Consider the following 22,812-nt stretch of genomic DNA (forward strand, 5'->3'; position numbering starts at 1 on the left):
CAATGTCGTGTCAGAAGATGGTAGTGTTTGACTTTATAATTTAAACCCTCAGGCCCGAATTCACAATCGCATCATATGACGCACATAAACCTAGGTTTGTCGACATGGGTGTCGATCCCGAAAGAGGGGGGATGGCGGGGGGGGGGGGGTATATCCGCCCTCCTTCCAATATTTCAGGTGGGGGGGGGGGATGGCCTGTACAATCATTCCCCAATACTTCACCATCAAAACCCCCAAAAATGAAGAGAAAAATTAATGATGAGAGCCCGATGAGAGTAGTTAATCGTTATTACTCGCATGATGACCATCAGTATACACATTTTTCTATCTCATTTTCATAATGCATACATATATAAATAGAAAACGAAGTAAATGAGACAACTGTATATGAGACAAGAATCAATTGAATTCTCGCTCATACGGCTTCATCAGGAATTTATGAATTTATTCAATTTATTCAATCAACAGTATTATAGAAATGCAGTGCGCCAAATTCAATTCCTACAAAGCTAAAGGCAGAAGGTAGACTGGCCTGAGCAAGAGCTTTCTCATTTCGCCTCTGTCGTGTTTACACATGACTTATGAAACCAGTGGCCCTAGCTCCCACATACCACATTTGTGCATTCAATCAATTCTCTAGGCTTTTCTGTATTGGAGATTATAGAATTATTGGAGATGATAGGAGCATTAGAAACATAATTGAAATTGTTATCATGAGGTTCATAAGGTCCATATTCATGATCCATTCAACAATGGAAATTCGTCGTGGTACATGGTATTACAATACATATACACTCATACAAAAATTCAATAATATAATTTTTGAGTTTATAGAAAACAAAAACAAAACTATTAACAATCAAAGATATAGTCATCCATCGGAAATGTATACCAAATGACGTGGATGACGATAAGTTTGGACAATTATCAATAATGTATTGCATTATTATAATTGCTATATAGTCTTATTACTATCATTATTATTATTATTATAATAAGTATTATTATTATTATTATTATCATTTTCACTAATGTCATCATCATCATTGTCACAATCTCGATCATTTACCATGTTCTAGGGTCTGTTTTTATAGCCTAAGCCAGGGCAGTCTTTGTTATGATAATAAGTTATCCCTTTTGAGGTGTTCTGTAGCCCTAGTTCTTTTCTTACTGCAATGCTAGGCATGCACCCAGGTGCTAAATTCCTATATGTTCTGGACTGGGCTGGTTCAGTCATACAGTTTGGAATCAGTCTGCAGCCAGCTCTCACACTGAGAGGACCTCTGTTTCACGAGCTGGGGTGACTCCGGGTAGCCACACCTGTTATCCCTTTAAGTGTCAGCAAGTTTTGCCAGCAGTAAGTCAATTTGTTTTCTTATTTTTAGAGAGGAAATTTATTACTCATTTTGTACTTGTTTATCCATACGGAATATGAAGATAAGAAACTAGCAGATGGTTTAATTTGTGAACTTGTTGTGCTATGTTGTGCACATTTAGGACATAATATCGCATTTTGCACGTTTACTGGGTAGGCATGCTTTATATGATTATTATAATCATATATATGCAAATAAGCGCTAACAATCTCAGTGCTTTTACACCTTTGATACATTAACCAAGGAGTTTTAAGAGATAGAATCATATCTAGCTCATTCCTTTTAATTTGTACCATCTTCGATGTCACCAGGAGAAAATATGTCAAGCATGTGCTTAACTACGTCTTCCTTGCAGATACGTAGACAGACGATTCCTGTCTAGCTGCAATCTAACGGGCCACTTTCAAAGGGAAATATGCTTTTGTAATGATAATTACTTTTCGCTACCACTCGTCTGATAATACGAGCAGTACACAGTGCTTACCTTTACAGGAGGCAAAGCGAAAGGAAATGGACCAAAATTTCCTGAAACATTAATCAAAATTACTTGACTGGGCAGGTGTGGGCACTAATCTGACATAGTACATAAAGAACTGTACATGAGCAAATTCATTTTGTATTTTCGTGAGCCGGAAGTAATCGGCAAAGTGTCAAATGGCAGGTTTTAGGATTGTACATTTTGTTTTACTTTTGTTCACAAATTAAAACTGCTATTATACAACGTGAGCAAATTCCTTGATACAATTAGGTTTTTGTATTCATATTTTATCATCTGTTCGATTTTACCCTTGTTAGTTCAAATAAAAAGTGAAATATTAACGATATTTCTTCGTGAACAAAATCACTAATCAAGCTTTTCGATGATACTGGCGGCTTCGAACCTCGGACATCAACGGTAAACAGCACACCTGTAGATTCTATAATGCAACCTTAAAAAACGGTTGGGACTCCAGCTCATCAAACTCCTTGCATAAACGGTATGATCTTATATTATTATTGTTATGATGATGATGATGATAAATAACTTGTTTCAACAAAATTCCACTGATAAAATGGGAAGCCCATACTAGTATTCAGTTGGTTTTAATGAGAGCGAATAAAATACAGACAGCTAGATCAGTGGAATTAAAAAAAAAAGATTCATCATCATCATTTTTATTATTATTATTATTATCATTATTATTATATTATTATTATCTCAGCTAATTTAGAATTTCAATTCTGAAAGTTGTCATTAAAGGAAAAAAATTGATTAGAGAAAAGAAAAAATATGATATTTAGATTTGCAAGCATATTAATCAAAATTAACATTTTATAATCATTCTTGAAAAAAGTTTTGAAAAAAAAATCTTCTTTAAATGTACTCGCGCTATACAGATCCACGTCCTCAACCGGAGGAACCATTTTATATATATCATGGACTGCGTTATTGAATGCATTTGCCAAGTCTTCTTGATTTTTATTAATTTATCCGTCAAAACTGTTTCTGCATTTGTTTCTTGGGATCAACTCTTTATTTATTTCTTTTATTTATCCTCTTTCGAGGGACTTTATTAACATAACATCTATTTACAACAGCGTTTATATACAGAATTCATGCAATTTTAACATATCATATAAAGTACAAAACATGAAACTAATGTGACATAATCACTAACTAAAATAATGAAAACATTTTTTAAAAACTTCGTTTTATCGAATTTCTTTTATCAAGATAGGTGCGAATTTCTACCTTTAATTCTATTATGAAATATACAGCATGTATCCTGTGCTTTTCACTTTAAAAAAAATCTCTACTATATAGTTTCTTTAGATAATAAACTGAGCAAAGTTTAAAAGATTCATTGCTCTCGTTTCTATTTCATGACCTTTTAAAAGAATTTTTTCCTTCAAAAAGATTCTGAATTAAACATAGTATCGACTAATTTGGATACAATCTTCCAAAAAAGCGTAACCTTCTTACTAGCCAGAAGAAGGTGAGTAGTTGTATCTGGGATCTTACAGATATCACATAGATTATTATTTTAATCGTTCTTTTACATAAATTGTCTTTACTGGGTAATATTCTATGAATAAATTTAAAATTAAACTGCTTTATAATTCTGTTGTCATTTACAAAGTAAAATTTATATTGAAGCATCGTCTTCCATTTAAACCCATTAGGTAAATGAAAAAAGCGTTCTAAAAATAAATGCACTGCATGCAGATCCTTTTTTTTTCTTCTAACATCAATTTATAATAGTGTTTGGCCAGCATGCCCGCTACAATAATGGAGTCACATATGTTACCATTTCTATTGTTCTGGATTCCACTGCAGACGGTGGACTATTGATATATTGTATCCTATTACGTAACTTTTGCAACCAAATATTCAGGAATACACTTTTTAACTTTGCCAATTTAAAGGTACTATGTCCCATTTGCAGGCCCAACAAATGAAAAAGTTAAATTCCAACTGCATTTGAAAGATAATACTAATTTAGAACTTCCCTATAAAAAGGTGGGGCTTGAAAATGTCTTCAAGTGGGAAAATAACGACTATTAGTTGTCAAATCGACTTTAGGGCTATAGAGCCCAAAAGTAATAGTCTTGATTTTCACACAATTGTACCGAATGGTCATACGTTTTATGCTGCGCAAAGATTCAATCAGTTTAATCTTGGCCATCACAAGAAGTGGGTTATTGATGTAGACAAATGCTAATGTACCCTTTACAATTAACTCTTTTCATGTATGTTATTACCAAAGAAGAAAAAAGCCAGTCGGTCACTCAATAGTGTCTGACAGTGAAGTCTAGCAAGTAAACGGGTTTCCTTGCATAATTTGAATATGAGGACACTGCTAACGTTTAAATTCCACAGATAGGACATACATGACATATTCATAATTCCTGCAAAGTTCTACAGAATTTGATGTTGGCTGCAAAAGGGACATAGTACCTTTAAAGGCGGACAGTAATTCATTTTCTTGAAAATTAATACAAATATAATCAACTTCTTTCCAGATAATGTTTAATAAAACTTGTTTCAATTTAAGAATATTGATTTTTATTCAGTTTGGAAAATACAATAACTCATTCCTATTTTTAATATTGCTACTATACCAAATCATTTCATTTTCAATATCTGTTACTTTAAACATATCACTATATTTCAATTCAGCCTAAGAACAAAACATGTCAAAATAAAAGTTTTCAACTCTTTATAACCTTTCCAAGTTTTGCTCATATCGTTACTTGTTTTAGCCAAAGTGTCGTTATAGTATTTCTTTTCATTTTTTTAATTTAGATTGTTAGCTCTGTTTCTGTACTTTCTAAATTCATTCTAAAAACTGTTACTTTTCGTAACATCAAATTTTCTTTTGTTAAAATGACGTGTTCTTGAAATTTCAAGATATTCTTCTTTTATCCAAGGTGCTCCTCTTGACTTCCTTCTCACTGATGCTATTGGCGCATGTTAATCACATACGCGATTAAAACAATTCTTAAAACTTTCCCAGAACTCATCGATACTATCACTGTTTAAACTATTCCAATCGGTATTTCATAAGTCTCGAAAAAACAGTTCTTCATTAAAATTTTATATGACCTGAATGTACTTTATATTACAGGAACAGTTGTGATACTTAAAGGTTTTAGTGGTATAACATACACAAGTGTATGGTCACATTAACAGTTTGAAACCAAAACAAGGTCGATTAAAGTACTGCTAAATGGGGTTATACGAGTAGGACATTGTATCAGCTGCGACATATCATATATATATATATATCGAATATTTCTTTAACTTTGTCTAAAAAGGTTGTTTTCAGTAAGCATGTTCAGGGGCGGATCTAGGGGGGTTAGGGGGTTGGTGGGAATAGAATATTGGTGGGCACTTTTTCAAAATTCCGGGGGGGGGGGGGGCAAAATGAAAGAATAAATTTAGTGCTCACTACCCCCCCCCCCCCCCTACACTGAGCAAATTATTGGTCGGCGCGATTTTCAAATTTCGCCCCCCCCCCCCGTCTTGGAAAATCCTGGATCCTCCACTGGGCCACCCCCCCCTAGCAAAATGCTAGTTCCGCCCCTGATGTTGCAATTGAAATCACCCATCACTATTGTGTTTTGTTGGGATCTCAACCATGAGTGAATTATTAGATACCCTTATTATTTATGTTCTTAACAACAATTAAAAGTATTCAAAAAAATATGAGTTTGTTGTTCGTTGAATCAATACACCTCCCTGGATGAAGTAAGAAAACTATGACTAGTCAACATCGTTGGATGTTCGAGAGATGTTTATCTAATCATTGTTTCAAAAAATATGTCAGATCTTTGAAGGACGTAATAAGCTTCTTAGCAGTCTTTCCATCACTTGCTGGTAGGGCTACGAAAATTCGTCCGTCTTGCGACCAAGCTGCAGTGACGTTACTTGCTTCTCTGGCTGCTCTTAGTATTTTGTAGTTAGCAAAAGTCAGATCTTCTGCTATTGAGAGTTTTGACTGGAGTTATCACTCTTGTACGAATAATATATTCTGCACCAAAAATGATTCTAATTAAGGGCACGCTTTTGTACCTGTTTGATGATTTTAACTTGTTGCTTTGTGAGACCTCCTAACAGGTACAGCATATTCGACAACTGGTATCATGAAACTGGTATAAACAACAATAAGGTCCTGAACTGTAAGACTGTGATGCTTCAAGGTGCGACGAACATACAAACGACTATTTGCACGTTTGACCATATACTCAACATGCGTATTCCATTTCAAATCTGACTGGATAAAAACTCAAAGTAGTTTTGATGTATTGTTGCAACGTACGATGCGTCCTTGAGGGTAAGCACTGTCGGGCCTGCTTGTAGTGTTATGTCGTTCACAGCGTACCTCTCTCATTTGCCTTTGTGGGCATAACATGTTCATGGATGGTGTCCTAGACATGAATTAGAAATGGTCAGAAAAGAAATTAAGTGAACAGTGGGATGAGAAAGGGATAGTATAGAAAAGGAAGTGCAGGAAGGTGATATATTGAAGTGGACTATTTTTATCTTTTTCACTAATTTTGTTTCTTCTCTTCAGGCTATTCACACATACCTTCATGACTAATGTCGATCCTGAAATGGAATTCCAATGGAACTGGCTGAAACTTGAGTCGATGTTTTGTGACTTCTGCCATACTCTTGGCAAATTTGCAGTCGGGAGACCAGTTCCACAGTTTTCTGGTACCAATGAATATGGACTTGAAATCTCTCAGGGAAGCACATGGAGATTGGCCTTAAAAATGTAAGTTATATGATTAGATTAGTACACTACAATTATACACTACAATTAAAAAAATGCACTCAATACACTGCACACCAGACTAAACAAAACTGTAAATTAGACATGACTATGAAACAAGGTACCTGGTAAACTAATAATACATATTAAAAACGGTGATTATAAAGCGCTTACCACTGAAGGCTATAGGCGCTATAAAAAAACAAAATACAATGATAAACAATTACATAAACCAAAACAAAAAATTACAAATAAACCTACAAATTACATTATATATCAAAGGCTTTTTAATGTATGGATATTTACAAGTACATTCTAATGTGAAATTGTAGTTCATAAAATCATAATGGAGTTTATCTGTAACAAATTGGATATATATTTACCATTCTATTAATCGACAGTAAAGCCCATGCAGTGTGTTGTGTGTAAAGCCCAAGAAGACGTTATTGGAGTTATTGAAATGGACAATGTATATGGGATATTTTTGGGATAAGTTTTATTAAAGTCATTTGATGAAGAATTTCGTAGCGTTCTCATTTTCTTGCAATAACAAAACACAACTTATCTGCACTTAAACAACTATTAGATAACCACACAATATTGACTGTACAAAGATCTTACAAGGAATCCGTCTGTTTAAAGTTGCTTTTAGTGTCGTTCACAGCTTGATGACGGAAAAGGTGCTTCAGGTGTTTAAGAGTAGCTCTCTCATTTGCCTTTGTGGGCACATACAGTTCTTGGATGGCGTCCTAGAGATGAAGTAACATCATGTAGGCAGTGCATGTGTATTACTGACCAAAAGGAAGGAATTCGTCTGGTTAAACTTGCTTGTAGTGTCGTTAAAAGCTTGATGACGGAATAGATGCTTCAGGTGTTGAAGAGTAGCTCTCTCATTTGCCTTTGTGGGCACATACAGTTCTTGGATAGTGTCTTAGACGTGATGGAATAGCATGGTCAGAAAGGAAATTGGGTGAGCAGTGGCGTGGGGATAGTATGCGAAAGGAAGAGCAGGAAGGGGATATGCAGAAGTAGACCCCTGTTTTTTATTAAGTTTTGTTTTCATAGGCTATTTACAGATACCTTCATGACCTATGACCTGAAATGGAATTCCTGCGGAACCGGTTGAAACTCCTGGAGCCGATGTTTGGGGATTTTTGCTGTACTTCCGGCAACTTTTGCTGTGTACACCAGTTCCACAGTTTTCTGGTCCCTATGGATTGGGACTTAAAAACCCCTCAGGGATGTACCACCTGCAGTGGAAGGATTTTGCTCGACTATACCAATATTGGCCATAAAAATAGCAAGTTATATGTTTAGATTAGTACACTACAATTATACACTACAATTATATACACTGCAATTATATACACTGCATACCAGAGTAACAAAACTGTAAATTAGGCAGGAATATGTTCAAACAAAGTATCTTGTGAAATATTAATAAGTAATAAAATCGGTGCTCTTAAAGCGCTTACCACCGAAGTTTCTAAGCGCTATAACAAACAAAATACAATGATGAACAATTACATATTAACCAAAACAAAAAACTACAAATTACAATACATATGAAAGGCTTATTAATGTATGGATATTTACATACACATTGTCAATTAATATTGCAGGTTATAAAATTATAGACGGGTTTATCTGTAAAAGAAAATAGATATATGCTTACAACAATATTAATTTTCTATACAGTGATTCTACAGTGAAGCCCAGTGTGTTGTGTGTAGCCCCATACGATTGGGTGCATTGGACTTTTTAAATGGACAATGTGTGTTTTGGATCTTTTTGGATAAGTTTTATTAAATTCATTAATATGAAGACTTTCATAGCTCTTTCATGTGCCTTTGTTGGAACATAGAGTTTTTGGATGGTGTCCTATAGATGAAGTACCATCATGTAGGCAGTGCACGTGTATTACTGACCAGAAGGAAGGAATCCGTCTGGTTAAAGTTGTTTGTAGTGTCGTTCACAGCTTGATGACGAATAGATGCTTCATGTGTTGAAGAGTAGCTCTCTCATTTGCCTTTGTGGGCACATACAGTTCTTGGATAGTGTCTTAGACGTGATGGAATAGAATGGTCAGAAAGGAAATTGGATGAGTAGTGGCGTGGGGATAGTATGGGAAAGGAAGAGCAGGAAGGGGCTATACAGAAGTAGACCCTTTTTTTAAATTAATTTTGTTTTCATAGGCTATTTACACATACATTCATGACTAATGACCTAAAATGGAATTCCTGCGGAACCGGTTGAAACTCCTAGAGCCGATGTTTGGGGATTTCTACTGTACTTCGGGCAACTTTTGCTGTGTACACCAGTTCCACAGTTTTCTGGTCCCCATGGATTGGGACTTGAAACCCCTCAGGGATAACTTCGATATTTCCGTCAGGATTTTCATTGTACCACCTGCAGTGGAAGGATTTTGCTCGACTATCCCAAATGTTGGCCTTAAAAACAGCAAGTTATATGTTTATATTAGTACACTACAAGTATACACTACAATAATATTATATACACTGCATACTAAACAAAATTGTAAATTAGGCATGAATATGAAACAAAGTACCTGGTGAAATAATAATAGATATTAAAAACGGTGCTCATAAAACGCTTACCATCGAAGTCTCTAAGCGCTATAACAAACAAAATACAATGATAAACAATTACATATTAAACAAAACAAAAAATGACAAATAAACCTACAAATTACAATATATATGAAAGGCTTTTCAATGTATAGATATTTACAAGTACATTCTCATGTGAAAGTGTAGTTCATAAAATCATAATGGGGTTTATCTGTAACATATTGGATATATATATTATCTACCATTATATTAATTGACAGTAAAGTCCATGCTGTGTGTTGTGTGTAAAGCCCCATACGATGTTTTTGGACTTGTTGAAATGGTTTTATTAAAGTCATTTATTGAAGACTTTCGTAGCTTTCTCATTTTTTGCACTAACAGAACACAACTAATCTTCTCTTAAACAACTATAAGATAACCACATTATTATTGCATTTACAAAGATCTCAGTTGGTATTGCTGACCAAAAGGAAGGAATCCGTCCGGTTAAAGCTGCTTGTAGTGTCGTTCACAGCTTGATGACGGAATAGATGCTTTAGATGTTTAAGAGTAGCTCTCTCATTTGCCTTTGTGGGCACATACAGTTCTTGGATGGTTTTCTAAAGATGAAGTAAAATCATGTAGGCAGTGCATGTGTATTACTGACCAAAAGGAAGGAATTCGTCTGGTTAAACTTGCTTGTAGTGTCGTTGACAGCTTGATGACGGAATAGATGCTTCAGGTGTTGAAGAGTAGCTCTCTCATTTGCCTTTGTGGGCACATACAGTTCTTGGATAGTGTCTTAGACGTGATGGAATAGAATGGTCAGAAAGGAAATTGGATGAGTAGTGGCGTGGGGATAGTATGGGAAAGGAAGAGCAGGAAGGGGCTATACAGAAGTAGACCCTTTTTTAAAATTAATTTTGTTTTCATAGGCTATTTACACATACATTCATGACTAATGACCTAAAATGGAATTCCTGCGGAACCGGTTGAAACTCCTAGAGCCGATGTTTGGGGATTTCTACTGTACTTCGGGCAACTTTTGCTGTGTACACCAGTTCCACAGTTTTCTGGTCCCCATGGATTGGGACTTGAAACCCCTCAGGGATAACTTCGATATTTCCGTCAGGATTTTCATTGTACCACCTGCAGTGGAAGGATTTTGCTCGACTATCCCAAATGTTGGCCTTAAAAACAGCAAGTTATATGTTTATATTAGTACACTACAAGTATACACTACAATAATATTATATACACTGCATACTAAACAAAATTGTAAATTAGGCATGAATATGAAACAAAGTACCTGGTGAAATAATAATAGATATTAAAAACGGTGCTCATAAAACGCTTACCATCGAAGTCTCTAAGCGCTATAACAAACAAAATACAATGATAAACAATTACATATTAAACAAAACAAAAAATGACAAATAAACCTACAAATTACAATATATATGAAAGGCTTTTCAATGTATAGATATTTACAAGTACATTCTCATGTGAAAGTGTAGTTCATAAAATCATAATGGGGTTTATCTGTAACATATTGGATATATATATTATCTACCATTATATTAATTGACAGTAAAGTCCATGCTGTGTGTTGTGTGTAAAGCCCCATACGATGTTTTTGGACTTGTTGAAATGGTTTTATTAAAGTCATTTATTGAAGACTTTCGTAGCTTTCTCATTTTTTGCACTAACAGAACACAACTAATCTTCTCTTAAACAACTATAAGATAACCACATTATTATTGCATTTACAAAGATCTCAGTTGGTATTGCTGACCAAAAGGAAGGAATCCGTCCGGTTAAAGCTGCTTGTAGTGTCGTTCACAGCTTGATGACGGAATAGATGCTTTAGATGTTTAAGAGTAGCTCTCTCATTTGCCTTTGTGGGCACATACAGTTCTTGGATGGTTTTCTAAAGATGAAGTAAAATCATGTAGGCAGTGCATGTGTATTACTGACCAAAAGGAAGGAATTCGTCTGGTTAAACTTGCTTGTAGTGTCGTTGACAGCTTGATGACGGAATAGATGCTTCAGGTGTTGAAGAGTAGCTCTCTCATTTGCCTTTGTGGGCACATACAGTTCTTGGATAGTGTCTTAGACGTGATGGAATAGAATGGTCAGAAAGGAAATTGGATGAGTAGTGGCGTGGGGATAGTATGGGAAAGGAAGAGCAGGAAGGGGCTATACAGAAGTAGACCCTTTTTTAAAATTAATTTTGTTTTCATAGGCTATTTACACATACATTCATGACTAATGACCTAAAATGGAATTCCTGCGGAACCGGTTGAAACTCCTAGAGCCGATGTTTGGGGATTTCTACTGTACTTCGGGCAACTTTTGCTGTGTACACCAGTTCCACAGTTTTCTGGTCCCCATGGATTGGGACTTGAAACCCCTCAGGGATAACTTCGATATTTCCGTCAGGATTTTCATTGTACCACCTGCAGTGGAAGGATTTTGCTCGACTATCCCAAATGTTGGCCTTAAAAACAGCAAGTTATATGTTTATATTAGTACACTACAAGTATACACTACAATAATATTATATACACTGCATACTAAACAAAATTGTAAATTAGGCATGAATATGAAACAAAGTACCTGGTGAAATAATAATAGATATTAAAAACGGTGCTCATAAAACGCTTACCATCGAAGTCTCTAAGCGCTATAACAAACAAAATACAATGATAAACAATTACATATTAAACAAAACAAAAAATGACAAATAAACCTACAAATTACAATATATATGAAAGGCTTTTCAATGTATAGATATTTACAAGTACATTCTCATGTGAAAGTGTAGTTCATAAAATCATAATGGGGTTTATCTGTAACATATTGGATATATATATTATCTACCATTATATTAATTGACAGTAAAGTCCATGCTGTGTGTTGTGTGTAAAGCCCCATACGATGTTTTTGGACTTGTTGAAATGGTTTTATTAAAGTCATTTATTGAAGACTTTCGTAGCTTTCTCATTTTTTGCACTAACAGAACACAACTAATCTTCTCTTAAACAACTATAAGATAACCACATTATTATTGCATTTACAAAGATCTCAGTTGGTATTGCTGACCAAAAGGAAGGAATCCGTCCGGTTAAAGCTGCTTGTAGTGTCGTTCACAGCTTGATGACGGAATAGATGCTTTAGATGTTTAAGAGTAGCTCTCTCATTTGCCTTTGTGGGCACATACAGTTCTTGGATGGTTTTCTAAAGATGAAGTAAAATCATGTAGGCAGTGCATGTGTATTACTGACCAAAAGGAAGGAATTCGTCTGGTTAAACTTGCTTGTAGTGTCGTTGACAGCTTGATGACGGAATAGATGCTTCAGGTGTTGAAGAGTAGCTCTCTCATTTGCCTTTGTGGGCACATACAGTTCTTGGATAGTGTCTTAGACGTGATGGAATAGAATGGTCAGAAAGGAAATTGGGTGAGCAGTGGCTTGGGGATAGTATGCGAAAGGAAGAGCAGGAAGGGGATATGCAGAAGTAGACCCCTGTTTTTTATTAAGTTTTGTTTTCATAGGCTATTTACAGATACCTTCATGACTAATGACCTGAAATGGAATTCCTGCGGAACCGGTTGAAACTCCTGGAGCCGATGTTTGGGAATTTTTGCTGTACTTCGGGCAACTTTTGCTGTATACACCAGTTCCACAGTTTTCTGGTCCCCATGGATTGGGACTTGAAACCCCTCAGGGACGTACTTTGATATTTCCGTCAGGATTTTCATTGTACCACCTGCAGTGGAAGGATTTTGCTCGACTATACCAATATTGGCCTTAAAAACAGCAAGTTATAAATTTAGATTAGTACACTACAATTATACACTACAATTATATACACTGCATACCAGAGTAACAAAACTGTAAATTAAGCATGAATATGTTCAAACAAAGTATCTTGTGAAATATTAATAAGTAATAAAATCGGTGCTCTTAAAGCGCTATAACAAACAAAATACAATGATGAACAATTACATATTAACCAAAACAAAAAACTACAAATTACAATACATTGTGAAAGGCTTATTAATGTATGGATATTTACATGCACATTGCCAATTGATATTGCAGGTTATAAAATTAAAGTGGGGTTTATCTGTAAATTTTTTTAGATATTATGCTTACAATAGTATTAATTTTCTACAGTAAAGCTCAGTGTGTTGTGTGTAGCCCCAGACGATTGGGTGTATTGGACTTTTTAAATGGACAATGTGTATGGGATCTTTTTGGATAAGTTTTATTAAATTCATTTATATGAAGACTTTCATAGCTCTTTCATTTGCCTTTCTGGGCACATACAGTTCTTGGATGGTGTCCTAGATATGAAGTAACATCATGTAGGCAGTGCATGTGTATTACTGACCAGAAGGAAGGAATTCGTCTGGTTAAAGTTGCTTGTCGTGTCGTTCATAGCTTGAAGACGGAATAGATGCTTTAGATGTTTAATAGTAGCTGTCTCATTTGCCTTTGTGGGCACATACAGTTCTTGGATGGAGTCCTAGAAATGAAGTAACATCATACAGGCAGTGCATGTGTATTACTGACCAGAAGGAAGGAATCCGTCTGGTTAAAGTTGTTTGTAGTGTCGTTCACACCTTGATGACGAATAGATGCTTCAGATGTTGAAGAGTAGCTCTCTCATTTGCCTTTGTGGGCACACACAGTTCTTGGATGGTGTGTTAGACATGATGGAATAGAATGGTCAGAAAAGAAATTGGGTGAGCAGTGGCGTGGGGATAGTATGCGAAAGGAAGAGCAGGAAGGGGATATGCAGAAGTAGACCCCTTTTTTTTTATTAAGTTTTGTTTTCATAGGCTATTTACAGATACCTTCATGACTAATGACCTGAAATGGAATTCCTGCGGAACCGGTTGAAACTCCTGGAGCCGATGTTTGGGGATTTTTGCTGTACTTCCGGCAACTTTTGCTGTGTACACCAGTTCCACAGTTTTCTGGTCCCTATGGATTGGGACTTAAAAACCCCTCAGGGATGTACCACCTGCAGTGGAAGGATTTTGCTCGACTATACCAATATTGGCCATAAAAATAGCAAGTTATATGTTTAGATTAGTACACTACAATTATACACTACAATTATATACACTGCAATTATATACACTGCATACCAGAGTAACAAAACTGTAAATTAGGCAGGAATATGTTCAAACAAAGTATCTTGTGAAATATTAATAAGTAATAAAATCGGTGCTCTTAAAGCGCTTACCACCGAAGTTTCTAAGCGCTATAACAAACAAAATACAATGATGAACAATTACATATTAACCAAAACAAAAAACTACAAATTACAATACATATGAAAGGCTTATTAATGTATGGATATTTACATACACATTGTCAATTAATATTGCAGGCTATAAAATTATAGACGGGTTTATCTGTAAAAGAAAATAGATATATGCTTACAACAATATTAATTTTCTATACAGTGATTCTACAGTGAAGCCCAGTGTGTTGTGTGTAGCCCCATACGATTGGGTGCATTGGACTTTTTAAATGGACAATGTGTGTTTTGGATCTTTTTGGATAAGTTTTATTAAATTCATTAATATGAAGACTTTCATAGCTCTTTCATGTGCCTTTGTTGGAACATAGAGTTTTTGGATGGTGTCCTATAGATGAAGTACCATCATGTAGGCAGTGCATGTGTATTACTGACCAGAAGGAAGGAATCCGTCTGGTTAAAGTTGTTTGTAGTGTCGTTCACAGCTTGATGACGAATAGATGCTTCATGTGTTGAAGAGTAGCTCTCTCATTTGCCTTTGTGGGCACATACAGTTCTTGGATAGTGTCTTAGACGTGATGGAATAGAATGGTCAGAAAGGAAATTGGATGAGTAGTGGCGTGGGGATAGTATGGGAAAGGAAGAGCAGGAAGGGGCTATACAGAAGTAGACCCTTTTTTAAAATTAATTTTGTTTTCATAGGCTATTTACACATACCTTCATGACTAATGACCTAAAATGGAATTCCTGCGGAACCGGTTGAAACTCCTAGAGCCGATGTTTGGGGATTTCTACTGTACTTCGGGCAACTTTTGCTGTGTACACCAGTTCCACAGTTTTCTGGTCCCCATGGATTGGGACTTGAAACCCCTCAGGGATAACTTCGATATTTACGTCAGGATTTTCATTGTACCACCTGCAGTGGAAGGATTTTGCTCGACTATCCCAAATGTTGGCCTTAAAAACAGCAAGTTATATGTTTATATTAGTACACTACAAGTATACACTACAATAATATTATATACACTGCATACTAAACAAAATTGTAAATTAGGCATGAATATGAAACAAAGTACCTGGTGAAATAATAATAGATATTAAAAACGGTGCTCATAAAACGCTTACCATCGAAGTCTCTAAGCGCTATAACAAACAAAATACAATGATAAACAATTACATATTAAACAAAACAAAAAATGACAAATAAACCTACAAATTACAATATATATGAAAGGCTTTTCAATGTATGGATATTTACAAGTACATTCTCATGTGAAAGTGTAGTTCATAAAATCATAATGGGGTTTATCTGTAACATATTGGATATATATATTATTTACCATTATATTAATCGACAGTAAAGTCCATGCTGTGTGTTGTGTGTAAAGCCCCATACGAAGTTTTTGGACTTGTTGAAATGGTTTTATTAAAGTCATTTATTGAAGACTTTCGTAGCTTTCTCATTTTTTGCACTAACAGAACACAACTAATCTTCTCTTAAACAACTATAAGATAACCACATTATTATTGCATTTACAAAGATCTCAGTTGGTATTGCTGACCAAAAGGAAGGAATCCGTCCGGTTAAAGCTGCTTGTAGTGTCGTTCACAGCTTGATGACGGAATAGATGCTTCAGATGTTTAAGAGTAGCTCTCTCATTTGCCTTTGTGGGCATATACAGTTCTTGGATGGTTTTCTAAAGATGAAGTAAAATCATGTAGGCAGTGCATGTGTATTACTGACCAAAAGTAAGGAATTCGTTTGGTTAAAGTTGCTTGTAGTGTCGTTGACAGCTTGATGACGGAATAGATGCTTCATGTGTTGAAGAGTAGCTTTCTCATTTGCCTTTGTGGGCACATACAGTTCTTGGATGGTGTGTTAGACATGATGGAATAGAATAGTCAGAAAAGAAATTGGGTGAGCAGTGGCGTGAGGATAGTATGGGAAACGAAGAGCAGGAAGGGGATATACATAAGTAGACCCCTTTTTTTAAATTAATTATGTTTTCATCGGCTATTTACACATACCTTCATGACTAATGACCTGAAATGGAATTCCTGCGGAACCGGTTGAAACTCCCGGAGCCGATGTTTGGGAATTTCTGCTGTACTTCCCGCAATTTTTGCTGTGTACACCAGTTCCACAGTTTTCTGGTCCCCATGGATTGGGACTTGAAACCCCTCAGGGACATACTTCGATATTTCCGTCAGGATTTTCATTGTACCACCTGCAGTGGAAGGATTTTGCTCGACTATCCCAATGTTGGCCTTAAAAACAGCAAGGTATATGTTTATATTAGTACACTACAAGTATACACTACAATTATATACACTGCATACTAGAATAAATAAAAAACTAAACTGTAAATTTGGCATGAATATGAAACAAAGTACCTGGTGAAATAATAATAAATATTAAAAACGGTGCTTATAAAGCGCCTACCATCGAAGTCTCTGAGCGCTATAACAACCAAAAACAATTACATATTTCACAAAACAAAAAATTACAAATAAACCTACAAACTACAATACATTATGAAGGGCTTATTAATGTATGGATACAGGCGCGTACGCAATGATCTTACTTACATATTGACTTTTTTGTGCACTTTCTGCAGAGTACTTATGTGGGATGTGATCAGTTGGTGTATGATCAGCAAACTCTTCCATGGTGGCATCTAAAATTCTAGAGAATGCACTCCACCCTACTCCTATGACTCGGGAGGAATGATTTTGTGGGCAAGTCTTTCGCCTTTGTCGTGCTCTCATCCGTCATACGTCTAAAAGAAGGAGGACTTATTATATTATAAAATTAATTTTATGAAAATGATATGCTATTTATAATATATTTTGAGTTGTGCCCCAAGGGAGAAGGCACTTATGAGAAACACAGAAATTTATGATATTTTTTTCTCATGACAAATGGGACAGTACTGTTGTCCAAGAATATGTCTGAATCCACTGACGAAATTGCCTTTAATTTACATGGATGACATTGCTTAAGCGCAATGCTCAGCAAACATTTTATTTTTATTTGTCGTTTTATTTCGACAGGGTTGCCCTTGCAGTTATAGAACACTGCTCAACATGATAAAAAAAACTGTATCAACATGATCAAAAACACATTTACAAAACATAAAAACATTCATAACTTATAATGAGTAAATAAATTAAACAAAATGTATGTTAAATAACTTGTAAATTTCGTGAGGGAAAGGAGTTTGTAGTGTTTTTTTTTAAATGAGTGAGTTTATTAAATGTAAAGAAGGGGGTAATGCATTTCATATAACGGAGCCGTGGTAACAGAAAGATCTTTTGAAGTAATCGGTTCTGGGTTTTTCAATGTATAGAGGACAGGTAGTCACATACCTAGTATAAACGTTTATCGTTCGATAGGACATAAATATATTTCGACATTTTTATTATTTATCACCTTAAACATCCATATTCTACATAGGTATTGCACTCGCTCAACAAGATTCTAAACAGGATAATAATGTACTACGATGTGTCAACATATCAACATTTAGTATCAAACGGGCATAAAGATTCTGAAGCTTTTGTAACTTTTATCAAAATGACACTTTGCTGAACAGCCCCACAAAACAATACCGTAGTCAATATGTGATAATATCAAACTATCATATAACAATATCATATAATATTCAATATTTTATACATTGCGAGACAAACGAATGTCACTAGCGATATTATTTTCAATATCTAATTTTTTTCATACATGATATGGATCTAGATAGCTTGGAGACAATTTTCGATATATCCCAGTTCAAACAATGATCAATTTTGAAGATCCTTGCTTCTTTTTTTGCCGTTGACGTGCACTTTTTGGGGACATGATGACGTTCCTGATTTCAGTTCAAAGCAGATAGTAGTTGTAGACTAACAAATGGTAGCATCAAATGAGATTTTTGAAAGAGGTAAAAATCACAGATTTTCCTCCAAAATTCTCGATCAACTCAAACCATGTAGAATTAGAAAGAAACATGTGTGTGATGTTGCTTACATTGGTAACGATTATTTTATGGCAATTCCAATAAAATATGACAAGACAATGCATTATCTTTATAGTCTTAGGTCTTTTATATATATAAAGATTTTCTGACTTATATATGGATACTATCAAAGATAACTTTCTCATAATAATTAATATATATTCTGCAAACATTGTGCTGTAATAATAATATATACACAAGAGATTTTTTTATATCAGAACTAACGTTGTGTATTTGGGCCAGCCTCCTCTCGTTGACCCTCTCTCTGAAGAAGAAAAAGAAAGGAAAAGAAAAAAATCCGTAAGCGTTGGGAAATACTTTTCAATAAAAACATCTTTTGGAGCCTTGCCAAGGAAAAGGTATTGAAGGTAAGGTATTTTCCCAGAAACCTGTTTTTCTGTCTGGCTTTCTTTGTATTTCAGGAACCATTATGTGTGTGCACTTAAAACTTGATGGCACGTATTACAATGTGATAAAGTAACCAGATTTTTATAATCTTGAATATTCCCCCCCCCCCCCAAGTATTGAATATAGTGTTTTTTAAAACCATTTTGGGGGGATGCATTTGTAACTTCTTTATTACCTGAATTGTCTTACACCATTCAGAAATGATGTCATTATCCTGAGTGAGTTTGTCTACGTTCCTTCGAGCAGTGTTCACACTTTGTGTCATTCACACATTGAGTTGATGGCCTGAAAGTGAAATGGAGTATTAAAAAGGTGGTTTTCATTCTCTATTTATTTTGTCAACATCTATATATAACTCTAAATAGTACATTAACAGGACATCATACAATCTGTTGTATTACCCCAACTCTAGCTCTAATATTTATATATGCTATACACAAGTACCAGAAATAATGAAGCTCCGTAGACGAAGAAATTGTTTCACAAATTTTCACCCTTAGGGCTTTGTCAAGAAGTGATTTGATTTGTCTTTGAAAATGTTATTGTTTATTCATCAAAATGTGCACATCCAATCAAAGTCAAATGCAATTATTTATAAATTACTTGACAAAGCCATAAGGACGAACAAATTCTTAACAATTTCTGCGTCTACGGAGCATCATTATTTCTTGTATTTTTTATTACTTTCCCGAACTCAGCAGAAACCTATACTTTCTTGTATGTTGCAGTCCTCTTCTTTTCTCTTTCTCCAAGCTCTCTATCCTCCTCTCCGCCTATCCCTTTCTTCCTTTCTTCTACTTATAATGCATATTATTTATTTGTGTATTCGGGCGTACCAATTACAAGCTCTGCTTATCGGGTTTCGCGCTTTCTTCCTTGTAATACAAGTTCTTTAATTAATGTTCCTACGTATAAATTGAATTGTTTGAACAGATGTCAAATAATTATGTTGTCAAATTGAATGGAAGAAAATAATATATATATATATCTATATAAAAGTTCGTCTCTGTTTTACTCTGAAATTGATCAAACACAGATGGGCAACTCTGTGACGTATATTTTGAGGTCCTCAATCGTTTTTTCTTAAGTTTACAGATTTGTGCTGGATAACAATTCAATTGAATTATTTTTTTTTAAACAATTGAAATTGAGTTTAAATGATGATTTGCATTTGTCTGCTCTGAGTATTCATTTACTGTTGTGTTCATATACCTTTGAGCAACTCTCTGATGTGTTATTCTTACTTTTCCTTTCGTACCACACCTCCACAATACAGATGTAAGGGACCCTGGCAAGTATTTGTGCCGATGTGGACTATGATGGAATAGGGCTGTCATGATCATGCTTCCCATTCTTGATCTGGTGGATCTAGAGTCCAGTGAACTAGTTATCAAGGAGAAAGAAAAGGTAATCACCAAGATGCCTCATGTTTTGAAAGTTTAGGGAATTGTTCACCTAAAATAAAAGAGATAGAAACTGGTTTCTTTCCTACCTTGTCTCGTAGCAACACCTGTTGAAACAGACACTTGGGACAAATTATCTCACGAGGTGAATAATAGGTAGTCGTTCAAATATTACAAAGTACTGATAGAAAGAATATGTAAGACTATAAAAAAAAGTAATACCGCTTCTTTGCTGAAGAAGTAAGTGAGAAGAAACTCATAATCTCTATAAAGTAATAAAGCCTTAGAACCGAGTATAGAAACAAGCGAAGAAGTAGGACATAAACTATTATGAAGCTGAATAAGCTTTGGTATAGACTTTAGACTTTAGGCTCTAAAAGACGTGTGCTCTGTAATAACAGCTCGGGAGAAGTTATGAATATAGGTGTGACAAGAAAGTGTAATATGCATGCCATACCAATGTACCAATACCTTGGGTGGTTGCACATACCAACAAATAGGGTGTGGAATATGCTTGCCAGAATAACTGCGAATCTCAATAAAATAATGTTTAAAATGTGCTTGCCAGAGAAAGTATGTGTGGCACTCTAAAAATGTTACAGGTGAATAAAAGGCCAGACTTCAACCCACACAATAAAGACAAGACAATAATATTTACAAATGTAAAGTTCTAAGGTCAAGTCACTACAAGTATTATAAATCTGCATTATAATGAAATCATAAAGCCTGTATGTATTATAGCCATGTCGACTGATAAGGTCATATTAACCATTATCTTCTCTTAATTTCACTTAAATTATCTTATGAAATGTAAGTAGATTTCTTATATTTTATTTGAAATACTTTATAAGAATACCAAAGCTGTGACATTACATTTTTTCTTTAGAATTTCTCAATTTTCCCTTCATTTTCCAAAAGAGCATAAAAAACAATGTCCGAATGTCGAAAACCAATTGAATATGTTAAGTATTGGCTGAGATATGAACATCTTAATAAATTTATTTCCTATGGTAACTCGGTGTTATAGTGCTCTCAGCTGGTTCCTAATGTTATGAACCAGAGCAGTATAACACCGAGTTCCCATAGAACAACTATATATTCAGATGGTCATATCTCAGCCAATACTTAATATATTCAATTGGTTTTCGACATTCGGACTTTATTTGTTATGCTCAATCGGAAAATGAAAAAAAAAAATTGAGAAATTCTAAAAATAGATTTTTTATGACATCACACTTCACCACTCTATAGGAGAACTTAGGGTAATATCGGTACAATATCACTGGGAAAAAAAATCATCTTGTTATTAATTGAATCTTTTGTATGTTCAACCTCTGTTGTATCTGTGTCATTGCAGCTTATAAAACACTGTAAAGGGTGGGTGCTGCAACTCTAATCTTCTGAGGAAAAGTCGTCCAGTCGAATTTGGCCTTCTGGTTCTTGGGGGAACAGATCCTTCCTCTTTACCATCTCCTTCCTCACTTTGATTTCGTTGGTGCCGTTCAACGCTTCTACTGCTGACGTGGATGGGAGGATTAGGAAAAGAGCCTTATACTTTGATTTTGCCAAGTATTGCACAGCTTTCCTCTTCGTTCCTTTGCTAAATGGTATGAGTCCTGGCAGCTTCTCCTCGTCATTGTTTGCCATTCCAGTGAAAGCTAATTCAATTTCCTTTCTATACAAAGAGTAAACAAGGTGGTTCTTATTAGTTAGCACACCAGCCACGTTAATGCGTAGGACAACTGACCACTTTGTATACATCTTTGAAAACATTTCATTACCAAACATTTCACTATGACTTGCCTGACTATTTAACCCTAATAAGGCCGGGGGGGGGCCATTATGGCCCCCCCCCCCTCCACAATTTTTCCGATTGCTCGGGAACGCATATGGATGGCGCCCCGCCGCTCGCTGACTTTTTTCTTTCGAGTCTTGCGCAACTTTTAAAATAATTTTTTTTGAAAATCGGACCTACGGTTACAAGGTCACGTGACCTTTTGTCTTTGCATGTCAGCCCGAAAATCGCTCATTTTCGTGATTTGTGTACAAAACGTATGGCAAAGTCATTTTTCCTAAAATCAGATCAAACATGGGTTATTGGGTCTTGTTTAAAGTTAAGGTGGTTGTTTTGGGAGTCAAAATAGTTGAATTGTAGTAAAAGATGAAATAAAACAACAAAAACAATGAAATACATAAGTTAAAAAAACAATGAAATACATAAGAAATTATCAAAACAAGGGATAACATAAGAAATAAGGTGGCTCTTCCAAATTTTTTGTTGTATTATTATTCAGAATGGTCTAATGAATATATCTAGTGAAAAAAGAATGCTTAAATATGAATAATATATGATTTATGGGTAAAAATGTGATTTTTATGACTTTATTTGCATAAATTACCATAAATATGCAAATGAGTGAGTTTTTCAAAAAATTGAAATTATCATATTATTCTTTACACTTCACTTGACATGCGTGCAAATTTTCGCGGCGATCGGCCGCTTCGCG

General features: G+C 35.1%; 1 long non-coding RNA gene across 3 annotated transcripts; it reads left to right on the plus strand.

Moving 5' to 3' along the window:
• Positions 1–1,135: 1,135 nt before the first annotated feature.
• LOC115918173 lies at positions 1,136–21,890 on the plus strand. 3 transcript variants are annotated; one of them, XR_004064382.1, is made up of 5 exons: positions 1,136–1,357; positions 6,434–6,637; positions 19,101–19,214; positions 20,179–20,309; positions 21,663–21,890. It is a non-coding gene; the product is annotated as an uncharacterized LOC115918173 (long non-coding RNA). The 3 variants fall into 3 exon arrangements; XR_972917.2 differs by lacking the exon at positions 1,136–1,357 and adding an exon at positions 2,315–2,353; XR_004064383.1 differs by lacking the exons at positions 1,136–1,357; positions 6,434–6,637 and adding an exon at positions 2,317–2,353.
• Positions 21,891–22,812: the final 922 nt, after the last annotated feature.

Source organism: Strongylocentrotus purpuratus, unplaced genomic scaffold, assembly GCF_000002235.5.
Source record: "Strongylocentrotus purpuratus isolate Spur 01 unplaced genomic scaffold, Spur_5.0 spur5_scaffold_16, whole genome shotgun sequence".
NCBI classification, from domain to species: domain Eukaryota; kingdom Metazoa; phylum Echinodermata; class Echinoidea; order Camarodonta; family Strongylocentrotidae; genus Strongylocentrotus; species Strongylocentrotus purpuratus.